This window comes from Eptesicus fuscus, chromosome 2 (assembly GCF_027574615.1).
Source record: "Eptesicus fuscus isolate TK198812 chromosome 2, DD_ASM_mEF_20220401, whole genome shotgun sequence".
NCBI classification, from domain to species: domain Eukaryota; kingdom Metazoa; phylum Chordata; class Mammalia; order Chiroptera; family Vespertilionidae; genus Eptesicus; species Eptesicus fuscus.
In genome coordinates, this window is record NC_072474.1 from 73,546,509 (window position 1) to 73,561,024 (window position 14,516).

The window sequence follows — 14,516 nt, forward strand, 5'->3', positions numbered from 1 at the left end:
ATCTTTTTACTCTATTTTTCTTTAGCTCTCTTTTAAGAATTCTCTTTAGAGAAAATATTGGCAGAGGATAGGATTGAAAATTAGACCTGAAGTTACAGCAAATTGTAAGGGAACCTCGATTGCAGTGACATTAATTGTATTTATTCCCATTAAACTGTTTCCACATAATCTACAGTTACATCAGACTCTTCATGGAGGTACTACTCAGTGCATTCGTACGGTCATTCACAAGTACTCACTGGGTGATTTATGTGAGTGAACCGGTGTTCTCCGATGCTGAGATTACAAAGGAGCTAACAGTCTGTGAGAGAGTCAGACATATAAGGAATTTATTAAAGTTTGGTCTGCCCTAGCTGGTTTGGTTCAGTGGATAGAGTGCTGACCTGTGGACCAAAGGGTCCCGGGTTCTATTCTGGTTAAGGACATGGGCACGTACCTGGGTTGCAGGCTCTTTCCTGGTCCGGGCCCTGGTCAGGGTATGTGCAGGAGGCAACCAATTGATGTGTTTCTTTCACATCGATGCTTCGCTCTCTCTTCCACTTTCTCTAAAAATCAGTGTAAAAATACCCTCAGTGAGGATTAAAAAAAAAAAACGTTTGGTCTGACAAATGTTGTAACACAGGGATGTGCCAGGAACTAAGAACTATGCTACCATTTAAAGTTTAGATGTTGGCTTATTTACTCAACCAGAATTTACTGATTTCTAACTTTGTAGAAAGTATAGTGTAGGACATGGCAAGTAATTGCCTCCTAGAAGCTCACAGTCAGTTGAGGAGACAACGATGAACACACACACACACACACACACACACACACACACACACACACACACACCACGATCAGCACTGGTAGCCAAAGGAGATTAAATTCCAACTACTTATAGAAAATAGAGCCATAGGATTTCAGAGAAGAGACCTGTATAGGCAGGAGCAGTTTCAAAGCCCTAATTTCAAAGTGCCTTAAATGAGCTTTGAAAAGCAGATAGGACTACAGGACAGAGAAGAGAGACAAGGTGTTTGAAGGTGGGGGTTGCAAATAGTACCTTTGTTATCTTTTGACCTGAATAAATGTTTTAGAATAAATGTTTTTTTTTTTAGAATAAATGTTTTTCTTTCTGAAATGAAATTAATTCCATAACCTACATGCACATGTAGTTTAAAAACTAAATTACATGAAACATAATGTGCTTACTGTAATTTACGTGAGAAAAAAGTATAATAAGCAGTGTGCAATTTAATATATCATGCTTGAGCATGACTACCCAAGAAACCAAAATGAAATAGTCAGAGGTTAGTACCTACTTGTAATGACTCAGAATTTAGAAGTAAAATTAAAAGCCATGCTGAACAAGAAGTAGAGGGAAATGAAAGAACAGAGGTAAGTGGACATAGACTAAAAACTAGTACTAGGATCAGTAATAACAGACTAGACCTGCCTATCTATGATAAGAGAAACAGAGAAATAACCTTAATTGCAGTAAGAGTACATGTCAGGACAAATTATGGATTGTTGAAGTGAGAAAATGAGGAAGTCTGATATTCTTGCCTTATTTATAAGTGTGTGTCCAAATCATTCCCTGTGTGGCATGGGAGGGAGATGAGACAGAATATTTCACTAAACAAATTCTACCTTAAAAACCACACGTTGAGGTGTACACTCTGTCTTTGAATATACAAAACGACCACAGAGACCATACGCTTTGATAGCCAACGGGAAATCAGAGATCTATTGAAAAAAGAAAAAGCAACTCAAGGAACAATGAAGGTTTGTGGCAGATCGCCGAGGACTATAGGATTAAAAAGAACCTTAGATTGAAGGACAGGAGGCAATTTCAAGGAAATTTCAAGTTGTAATGTTCATAACATATATACTATGTAACCATTCTGCCACAAAGTTACAATAAAATACAAATTATTAAGAAATGTGTAGGTCTTTGCATTTCATGTATCTCAAAGAATATGAATGGCATGTCAGATCGTCCCTGTAAAATACTTGCAAACATCCGCTATCAATGCAGATGATTCAAATGTGGGGCCTTGGCTCAAACACCAAGTTGTGCTTGCCTTTAAGGACCTGATTTTTTTACAATGGTTAGCAACGCTTGGAAACATTTGAGCAAGAAGAAAACATTCTCTTCCCATGATTAAAATAAAAGTGCAGACTAAAATATTCCATGCACATTAATATTGTGCAAAAAAAAATAACATTGTGTTATATATGAAATAAAGTTGAATCCCAAGCTCAGATATGCAAATCGCCTTATTTACCGCCATGAAAATGTGGTGGGACATTGGAACGTCATGCAGGATGTGCACCAAGTCGTGTTTGGCACGTCCCCACGCACAGCAGGACATTTAGCCGCCCTGGCTCTTGCCACCCTATGTCCATAGCAGCTTTAATCCTGACAGCAAAAAAGCCAGCAAAAACCGCCAACCCCCTCTTCCCCAGGACCGGCCCATTTCCATTCCAAGGTCCTGTTACTCTAAAGCAATAAAAAAAGCTTACGTTGAGTTGTACTGTAAAACTAATAATGTCTTATGGTGGATTTGAAGGAGAGTGAAGAGGCCTTCTGTTGGATAGAGCCAAATGGTAGAGACTTTTAAATCCAAGGCTGCAGATTCGATTCAAAAAGTCTTGAGAAATTATAAAAATGTTCTAATGTCCCAAATTAATCTAAAATTTACACTTCTGTAGTTTTTCATGTCTCTGTCATTTTTCTACTATCACAGTTCAAAAGGATCTAACTCTTTCAAAAGATATCTGAGTTTGCAAGTTGTATCAACTCACTAGTGAATGTTTAAGCATAATTCAAGTCCCAGCTACCTGCATGAGCATTTGTGGGTAAACATCAATTGTAGGGGATATTCATTTCAGGGATGTCATCCCTGGAATATCATGTCTGCTCACACACCCACTAGATAACTACTAGTTATATAATGACCAGTGTAAGAATAGAGAGTCTGCCAGAATTTTTGTTTTGTGAAATTTTATAGTGTTGTGATAATGCAAATATTTAAATCATGTCTAGGTTGGGAAAGAATAAAAAATGTACCTGACCATATTTTTACCCCAGACTTCTCATGGGTTTGAGTCACTTTTCTCCTTTAGTGTCTAGGTCTCTTACTGTATGCTGAGTGCTGTAGTGTAGGGAAATTGGAAGTTTAAATACTTCAGAAAATTTCAGTATCTTCTAGAGGGTGTTATAGAAGGGCATCTAAGCTTTTCATGGAGACATAGTTATTTTCATAGCCCAGCATAAATACATACCAATCATGCTTTCTTAACAGAGAGTGGATGCTTTTTCTTGAGTCTCAGACTCAAGAAATCTTCTGGGACTTGGTAATTTCCAGGAGAAAAGTATAGGACAATTTCAAGAACAGGGATTGTATCTTATTTCTTATGTATTTCAGGCACGTAGCATGATGTCTAGCACATAGTATGCATTTAGTAACTGTCTTTGATTGAACAAATGAGGAAGAAGTGTGTAAGGTGATTGCTGTGCTTTGCAATTTTCCAGGTTTCGTCTCAGTTGAGGCTTCTCTGGCTAATGCTGTCTGACCAGCAGAGGGAGCCCAAGGTCCATGTTAGGATCAGAACAAAACACAGGAAGGAGGACATTTCAACTGTCAGAAAAAGGAAACAAATGAATTTGAAATCGCCAAGAGAGCTTAATTTAAGTCTTTCAATAAAAGATTACTTTTGGAGTTCCAACTAATCATGATGCTGTGTGGATAATATATTGAGGAAAATATCTATTTTTATTTGATTTGAAACATGGAAAACAACCAGAAAATTTAAAGGAGAAAATAAAGGTTGCTCAGAACTAACTCTGACTCAAATTTGACTGTATATACTTTTACCTTTTAGATACGTAATATGTAGAATGTGAGCTCTTCAAGGAAAGGAATTTTTCTATTATTTATTGAATTAATCCAAGCACCTATTACTATAGTACATAGCACAGATAGATACTAATAATTGAACTGTTGAATTAATTAATTAAGAATTATAATTATACTACAATATACTTGGTCATTTTTATTTAGCATTATACTGTCCATTAACAGATGAATGAGTACAGATGTGATACCCAAGCAGGCACACACAAGGAATATTATTCACCCATGTTATATTTAAAAATTTTCATTATATTTTATTCATTATCCATATAATCACAATTTTATCTATGCAATAAAATATTCATTTTTTAATTAAAAATATCACACACACATACAACCCCAGCAACACACTCACTACTGGGTCCCACTCTCAGGGATTTTGATTTAATTAGTCTGGAATGGGATCTGGGCATAGATATTTTGTAAAGTTCGTCGTGAAACTTTAAAGTACAGCCGGACTGGGGAGCACTGCTCTAAATCACACAGCCAAACTACTTTCCAGAAAGGTCGCACTGATTTACAACAGACTCAGTTACATGTGACACACAGCTACTTTCACCAATATTCATCATATGGTTACAGGTCACGTGGGTGTTCAAGGCGTGGCCCCAAGTTCAGAAACATGGGCATCACTTGCAGAACTAGGAGAAAATGCAGAATGTTTTTTCTCTGCCTCCATGTATCAGGATCTAAGTTTTAACAAGACACCCTGGTGATTTGCATACACATTAAAGTTTGAGAAGCACTGTTGTAAAATACCTTTTCTTAATTTGATAAGGCGAAAACCATATCTTTTTTTTATTTGAACTTTCAGCAATTCAACTTTTGAGGTTAAACTTTTCCTTCCATTTGTTTATCATCCATTCTCTAGCTCTTTTAAAAAATACTGCCCATTTCCACCCTTTGCCCTTTTTAAAATTAGGGCTATTTTCTCAGATGTTTGAATATAAAAAAATACTGATGGGTTTAAAAAGGGACATGAACTATGAAATATAGATCTATTAACACTGAAGTTTAAATCTGCCTGGAAGCACATGACCCAAAAGAGAGATAGGGGACAATATCTTGAACAAAGGAAGAATAATTAAACTGATCCTTAATCGGGGTTCTTTGCTTTTATATTTCTCTTCCTAACATTTGTCAAACACTTGGTCTTCCATTTACTTAATACATTTTCTGATTTCTCTCTCTAGTATACCATATGACTGCCGTGAGTCTGTGTGGCCATAAGGAAATCTGTTTGCTCATCATGGGGCCTTAATCTCTTTGGTGTGGTTACATGTATGCAAAGTTAACTAATGGTAAACTTTTTTGTTGATTATGATTGATTGAGTGCTAACCAGTTTGCTCAGACATTGGGGTCTTCTGGGCATTAGGCAATGAGTAATGCAAGAATGGAACTCACATTCATTGAGTACTTGCAAGTACATGCTCTATCTTATTCAATTCTCATGATGACATTGCACGGTAGTCAGGACTTTTGGATCATCAACCATACAAAGAGATGAAGAGTTACTGTTATTAGTTTTCAAGAAAATAAAGTTTTCTTGTGGAAGAAAATGGGCAACTTTTTTTTTTAAACTTAAGAATTCCAATGAATAAATGTAAAAGGAGTAAGTACACTAGAAAATCACCATTAGAATCCCACAGTAATCAAGGCAAGATCCACAGACAAATATCAACATTAGTGTCAAAATTTTAAGGAGAAACATGATATTTGTCTAAATTGTCTCCTCCAAATATTTATTAAGAGAAAAATAGTGAATTTATAGATGAGAGATCTAACAGACATCACTTTAACAACACATGAGACATAATCATACCTTTTACCCCTGAATGATGCACTGTGACACATCTCCTCTGCGGCACTGCTCCTCAAAATCACAACCTCAATCCAGTCAGTCACAAGAAAACATCAGAAAACACAAACTGAGAGACAGTGCACATAGTACCTTCCCAAACACTTCCAAAGTGTCAAGGTCATTAAAGACAAGGAGAAACTGAGAAATAGGAACCAATTGGAAGAGGCTAAAGAAACATGGCAACTGAATGAAATGTGGGAACTGAATTGAATCCTGGAACAAAAAAACAAAACAAAAAAGAAGAAGAGTAGTGAGAAAACTGGAAAAACCCAAATGAAGTCTGTTGTTTAGTTGATGATATTGTATCAATGTTATTTTCTTAGTTTCAATAATTGTACTGTGGGTATGTAAGGTGTTAACATCATGGGAAACTGGTTGAAGAGCAGATGCTTCTATGTATAAAATTATTTCCCAAAAAAGTGAAAACATAAAAATATCTACAAAAGTTTATGTCTTTCCATCTTGATTTAGTTCTCAACCTATGACTGTAACCCTAACCATCTTTATAGAAAAGGAAGAAATTTAAAAATGTAATTAGGCTTTCCTTTTGTAAAGAATGATCATTTCAATACAAAATACAGAAGTTCTGGCTGGGTACAGTCATGCCTTCACCGTCAGAAGTTCTGCAAAGCACTGTTCCTGTGAGGTGGAAATTACATCGTATACAGAATCTTTCATCACAGACATTTCTGAAACTTCTCCTCACAACCAATAGAGTTTCACCTTGGGCATCATGCAATCCAGCTTGCTTATTTTCATTTTATAGTTAAAGAGGATGAAAATAACAGAATATATTTACATATTACTTTGTACTTTGAAAAGCAGTTTTCAACTTATATCTCATTGTATCCTATAGGCTCTGGGTTACTTACTAAGTAAGGACACAAAGTTTGTTATTGACTGGTACTCTTTTGTACCTCCCTGAAGTGTTCCTATACTTTTGAAAGTGAAAGTGGAAAGTCAAATTCTCTTGCTCTTATAGGTCAGAAAACAGGGTAAAATTTATGTAATAATAATAACAAGAATAATATCCAGCCTTTATTGTATTCCTATAATATTCTAGAGAATTTGCCATGTGTTTTATAAGTAGAGGACCTCATTTACTCTTCTTTACAATTTTACAAGGGGCTTGAAGCAGACCTGGGGAGGGTTGGCATTGGTTTGAATGTGATGGGCAGAAGAAGAGGGAAGGCGGGTCATGATGCTTATAACTTTGGTGACATGGAATATGGTGGGACCATTAACAAAAATAAAGGGTATGGAAAGAGGAATATGAGAAAAGATTATTTCATTTTTGAATATGCCATGTGTGTACTCTTCAACCCTACAGTATACCCCTATGTGACTTCTTTAAAGCACTTAGAACAACCTATAATAATAAAAGCATAATATGCTAATTAGACCAGACAGCCAAACGACCTTCTGGAGGACATCCTTCCAGACGACCTTCCGGACGAAGCTGGGGCTGCGAGGGCCGAGCCCACTGCACGAATTTCATCCACTGGGCCTCTAGTTTAAGATAAAAAAGTACACGCACATGCTATTGTAATGGTTCAGAGACTGAGATTTGATCAGATATGAGAATGTAAGCTCATAGCTTTCAGCAGACTCTTCTAGTGGCCATTTGCTGGGCATGTGCGAAAGCTTCCCTAAGCATGTTTCTGAAGATTGCATTGGGACAACGAGTTTCACTTAGCTTGGCGAGACATTCCTTTGAAAAGCAAATCAGACTACAATTACAGTGTGTGGGGCAGACGGGGCGTGGAGAGTGTAACTGATGGGTAATTAACTAGAAGAAGCTTGCTGACATAAAGTCTGATTTGAGCAGTGATAAAGAACGTGTCTATAGTTATAGTATATGGGGTTTCTCACTCCTTAACCCCACAACTACATCTGTCGGAGTGGATGAGGGTGGGGAGAGACAGTGCATTATTAAGCAATCTACACCAGCTGATCCTGCACACACAGTGCCCACAAGAGTGTACAAAACAGCCCGGCAGGTCTGAGTCAAGTCTTTCAACCCACACAACTCCTCAGGGGCCCTGAGTGCAGTCATCCCCACTGGTTACTCACAGATATCAGACTCCCTCCATCTCTCATGAAAATAACAGTTTATGTTTCTGTATTGCTTTATACTTTGTAGGAGAAAAAAACAAACTTTCCCTTTGGACTTAAATCTTATCCATGGACTCTAGATTCTTTTAATCTAGAGCCCCACACTTTCTTGCCCCAGGTTTCCAGAGTAAGTCGTTAGTTCCATTGATTCCCCACCAGATGGGGCTAACTGAGGGAGCCTTGTTCTCTGGGTGGAGTGTCTGTGAGCCAGTCAGATCTTTCACATTGCTCAAACAACCACCTCTTGCCTATCTTCTATTTGATATTATTCCTAAAAACTCTCTCCTTCCTTCTCATCAAATGCCACTCTCTGTTACCCTCGGTACATATCATGTCACAGCTATAGGGAGAGATGAAAGAAAAGATACTAATTACTGATACCCATTTTCAGGTAGGGAGAAGGACGGAAAGATGTTCACAGTGATAGGAAATTTCCAACTTTATTTTAGATGTAGATAGGTCAACAGAAATAAAGATTTTCTTACAGTGCAAAATCCCTTTAAGATAGTTAAGGAATTGCCCTAACCGGTTTGGCTCAGTGGATAGAGTGTCGGCCTTCGGATTGAAGGGTCCCAGGTTCAATTCCAGTTAAGGGCATGTACCTTGGTTGCAGGCACATCCCTAGTAGGGGGTGTGCAGGAGGCGGCTGATCAGTGTTTCTCTCTCATCTGATGTTTCTAACTCTCTATCTCTCCCCCTTCCTCTCTGTAAAAAATCAATAAAATATATTTAATATATATATATATTAAAAAAAGATTGTTAAGGAATTGGCTGCATAAATTATGGTTAATCAATAGAGTAGAATGTAATTTAGACATTAAAATTTTATTTTAGCAAAATGAGAGGAAAAAATAATTATGATATATAATTAAGTGGAAAAAGTATGTTACATATACTGCTCCAGCATAAATTCAACTTTGTGGAAAAAAATACATATGATATGCACAGAAACAAGTGACTAGAAAATATTCACCAAAGTGTTAATGGTAGTAACCTATGATATGAATGGTGGGATTTGGGGGGATAATCTTTTCTTATAAATTTCTGCATTAAATTTTTTCTTCATGTTTCTGCTTCAAAAACCAAAGTCATAAAAATCAGTTGATGACTGATTAAAGGTTTCATTATTTGATAAATGGCACCAACTCCAAACAATATTTAGATATTTTTACAGTTCTGGTACAATAATTTTTTTATACTAAAGGATTTATTAAAAAACCAGTTAAGACACTACAAAAACATGACACTGTCATACTGGGAATTTATTTTACTTTTTAAATGAAAACACATATACATATTCAAAGGAAGCAGAATAACTAGTGTAATAGCTTGGAGTCCAGTAAACACATTACAAACATACTCATTCACCTTCCTTATCAGTCTTGTTAATTTTTTTCTTTATTTAGGACAATAGGGGACTAGTAATGTTTAATTTTTGAGATTCCAGATGTATTTCTGATGAAAAACACTTCTTACTTGACTAGGGTGCTGAGACACCATGTGGGGTTGTTTCTACTTTATCAGAATCAGCAACTAAGCCCCAGCTGAGAGCAACACAAAACCATCAGGTATCAGGGCCAGCCAATTCCTTGAGCATTATACATGTTTTGATTATTAATATACACTGAGTGGCCAGATTGTAATGATCTCTGAACGCATAATAATCTGGCCACTCAATATATATATTAGAGGCCCAGGTGCATGAATTTGTGCATGGGTGGGGTCCGGCCAGCCTGGCCAGGGGGAGAGGACATGGGCGGTTGGCCGGCCTGCCTGCTGGTCGAACTCCTGGTCAAGGAGACACTTTGCATATTAGCCTTTTATTATATAGGATATACACTGAGTGGTCAGATTATTATGCGTTCAGAGATCATAATAATCTGGCCACTCAGTGTATATTCCTCCTGCCAAAGATACTGTGGAATGGATTAGGAATAAAAATCAGGAATGGACTTCTGGTTTTATCAATGGTATATTAAATCACTTGGACTGATCCCCCCTGCTCAAGACAACTAAAAAGCTGAATCAAATAGAAATATAATTAGAACCATCAAAATGTTATTCCTAAAAACTCTCTCTTTCCTTCTCATCAAATGCCACTCTCTAAGTTGCTAGATCAAGATCCAAGAGGGGATGAAACTCTAGAGAAAAGAATCCAGTATTTGAGGCCATTATTGTCCTGTTATCTGAGTGACCCAGAAAAATATCAAATTCTAAAATTGGATTAGGATGGTCCAAACTGTGGTTCCCGTAGGCTCCCGGCAAAAAGAAACAAGAAATATTCTCTGACCCTAATTGTTTCTACAAAAAATGTTTAGAAACAGTTGTGGGCATGCTAAATCACCTGTGTTTGCTTAGCTCCATTGAGTTGCTTGAAAGTGGCTTCTAACATCTTAAATTAGATGCCTACTGATCAGTTCTGTCAATATTTGTGGGAGGGTGAGCCTGCGTTTTTATAGCCTTCTTTTCCTGGCCGGCAGAGGTCTTCCTACCCACAGGACACTTCGACAGTTGGAAGAGTTGTAGAATTTGCTTTCCTTCTTTCTGAGTCACTCCCAAGGTATCATAAGGCATCAATCACTTATATACTTTGCTTATACAATATCTGATTTTGCTTAAGTGTTGTCCTCTATAATCTTTATTCCTGTCTAGTTGAGTTCTTATTTAGATTTATGGATGACTATCATATTTGAGACTTAATTTGCTTCTAGAAGTACCTTGTCCAAAGGGGCTATTGCTGTCTTTTCCATGGCTCCAGCTGGTTCATTACACTTTTAGTTTTTTTCTGTTTCACAACCACTAGAGGGCAATATTTTCTATGTCAGCCCTATTATTTCTATCAAACAATTTCAATTTGCAAGCCTTGTGGGCTAATATTTTAAAAAACCAGTATTTTTCAAATCTTTTAAAACATTAATATTCTTAAAAATCAGTTTTAGGCTTACAGAAAAATTGAGCAGAAAGTACAGAGTTCCTCTTTACCCCCTCTGCCTCTCTCCACAGTTAATCCTGTTAACTTCTTGCATTAGTCTGGTACATTTGTTACAATTGATGATCTAATACTGATACAGTTTTAATAACTAAATTTCATGGTTTACATTATGTTGTATATTCTATGGGTTTTGACAAAGGTATGATGATGTGTATCTACAATTTCAATATCATACCAGGATAGTTTTATTACCTAAAAATTTCCTATGCTCCACCTATTCATCCTTCCCTCCCCATAAAACTCTGCAAACCACTTATCATTTTACTGTCTCCATAGTTTTACTTTTTCTAAAATGTCATGTAGCTGGGATCATATAGTATATATCCTTTCAGATTGACTTATTTTACTTAACAATATGACTTTTCATGTCTTGAAAGCTGAATATTTTCCTGTTGTATGGATGTACCAAGTTCGTTTATCCATTTAACTATTGAAGGTCGCTTCCATGTTTGAAATTATGAGTAGAATGGCTATAAACATTTGTATGCAGATTCTCATGCAAACACACATTTTCAACTCATTTAGGTAAATACTAAGGAGCATGATTGCTGAATCATAAGGAGGAGTATGTCAAGTTTTCTAAGAAACTGCAAACTGCCTTTCAAAGTGGTTGTATTATTTTGCGTCCCACCAGCAACGAATGAGTTCCTGTTGCTTCACATCCTCTCAGCCTTTGGAATTATCAGTGTTGTGGGTTTTAGATTTCCAACATGTGTGCAGTGGTATCTCATTATTTTTTGAATTTGCAATTTCATATGATTGAACATTTCTTTATATGCTTACTTGCCATCTTTATTTCTTCTTTGGTGAGGTGTCTTCAGATTTTTTGCCCACTTAAAAAAATTGTGCTGTTTGTTTTCTTATTGTTGAGTTTTATAAATTCTTTGTGTATATTTAATAGCAGCCCTTTATCAGATATATGTTGCACTAAGATTTCCTCCCAATCTATGGTTTGGCTTTTCATTCTCTTAGCGCTACCCTTTGCAGAGTCAAAAATTTTAATTCATTTAAAAATTTATTCATTTCATGGAGAGTTCTTTTGGTGTTGTATCTAAAAAGTCACCACCAAATCTCCTGTTATATTCTAGGAATTTTATCACTTTGCATTTTACATTTAGGCTATGAGCCATATTGAGTTAATTTTTGTTAATTAAATTTAAGCATGCTCACCAAAATTTTAAAAAGTTATATTTAAGTTAAAGGCATGGTTTTGTATTAATATGTAATTTATGTATTATTGAGCTTTTAAAATAAGTTACTAACTAAAAATTTTTAATTTCTTAGTTTTCATTTCTATGATCAAAATTGTTTTTAGTGATGATCATCTAATAATTCTAGTAGGTCTTCATTTAATTTTTTTGAAAGCTAAGAACAAGGAACTATCTGAGTTGCAAAAGGCCATTCTCATTCTTAATATCAGCACTAATATTTGAAATTCTTCTTTTATTTTGTGTCCTGGAGGTTTTCTATGACAGAGCAGTTTTCCATAGTGAAGTCAGGGATAGATGAGACATAGGTCTTTCTTTGTAAGGTGGGAGAAGAGTGACTAGGGAGGGAGAAGAAGAAAAGAACAGATTCTTGGGTGGATCTGTCTTAGGAAAGTACATATGTGGGAGTTAGTAATGGAAATTGCACGCTTAAAGTCATCTGTGCTTGTAGTCTTTGGAAAGTCCTCAGGTTCCCTCAGGTAGATACAATATGACTTTTTGTGTCTTGATAGCTGAATAATTTTCCATTGTATGGAGGTACCTGGTCTGATGGTAACCACACACCTAACCTAATAAAGCACAGTGAGGAAGTACAGGGAGAAAGTGTGGGGCTGGAAGGACAGATAATTTCAGCGGGTTTGAAGGATATTGAAAGTAAACAAAATGAAATTTCGTAGTGGTTTGGAGTTTGCAAAACACTTTCATAGATTATCTGCTTTGATCATCATATTTATGATTCGGGGTTTTTTGGTGAGCAGGGTGCAAGGGTGATTTCTTTCCCAGGTTCTTGTCCAGATGGATTCAAAGAATGTAGCCACAGACAAAAGGTGGTAGGTGAGAAGTACAGAAACTTTATTGCAAGCAGATACTATCTCTAAAACTTCTGATTCTAAGCTTCTAATGCTAAGACGCTGTCTCTCCTGGCATGGAGAGACAGAGGGTCCCCTAGGAGGGTGACCACTGCTCTCTTTGAGGCATTATATACCCTGGAGACCCTTTCCCTTAATCTAGAACCCCCTGATTTCCTCATTGGTCACTCTGTTACTTAGTACCAGTTTAAAGGCCAAAGCCCACGTTGTGCACCCCCTCTTTCTGTCCCCTTATTTTAACATTCCTCTATCCTCCGTGAAAATGTTTCCTACAGCGTCCACCCCCCCACAGATATCCTGTGACTTTTCTTTATCCTCTGTGAATGTATGTCTTTCTCCCCCCTTATCCTGCGGTATTTCTCTCTTTCACATATTCATCTTATCTGTTCAGGTTGGAGTTGCTCTTGATCTATCTTATGGCTTTCTCCCAGCTGTCTTGGCCGGAGATGTTTTGTTACCCCTTATGGCTCTCCTGGCTGCTCAGGTCAGGGCTGCTTTTGATCTAATTTATGGCTGCTTTAATTGTTCAGGCCAAGATACCTCTATCCTCTCTGGACCCCCTCCCTTCCTGTCTGCCTGATTAAGCTAGCTAACCCTTATCATTAACCTTGTGGGATATCTGTGACAGGTTTTTTTTTTACCGCCCCCATTTTACAGATGAGAAAAATGAGGCTCAGAAGTAATTATTTTTTTTTTGATAGAGGGTTACCTAGGAAGTGTTCTGATAGCACTTTTAATTAGTATCACATGATACTAATGGCAAAAATTTTTGGAAATTTGAATCCTAATTTACTCTCATTTGGCTGTGAAAGTCTTAACAATTCATAAATGTTATTCAGAATCTGCAAATTTGAAATACTGTAACCAATAAATCCTTAACCACTAGTAAATCTTTAATCACCTGAAACACTTAACACGGAATATACACTGAGTGGCCAGATTATTATGATCTCTGAATGCATAATAATCTGGCCACTCAGTGTATATCCTATATAATAAAAGGCTAATATGCAAATTGTCCCTTCTACCAGGAGTTCGACCAGCAGGCAGGCCGCCCAACCGCCCATGTCCTCTCCCCCTGGCCAGGCTGGCTGGACCCCACCCATGCACGAATTCATGCACTGGGCCTCTATACTGGTGGGGTTGACTCAAATATATTGAGATATATTATTAAATCTATCCATATCTGTCATTTGTGGGGGCCATAGTATAGTTTGTATTAATCTCTCTCACCCTCTCCCACTCTGAGTGAACTGTAATGGTCTAGGTTATAAATTTAAATCAGATTAAATTCTATCTTTTAGGTGTGAGAAGCAAGAGTATCATCTTTAATGGTAACTTTCAGTATGTCATTTCTCACTCTCAGACATACCAAAATTAAGCATTAGACACCATAATCACTAGCTCTGTATGTAAGTAGCTTGAGAAACAATATGAGTTACAATTCTTTGTTTCCACTGTATATTTTAGACAATCAAAAATAATTTCCATGTTGAAATTAAATTTGTAGCTCTTAGGGGAGAGAGTAAGTCCTCAGGTGGTTGTGAGGAAATCAGAGCATTTCCTTCCAT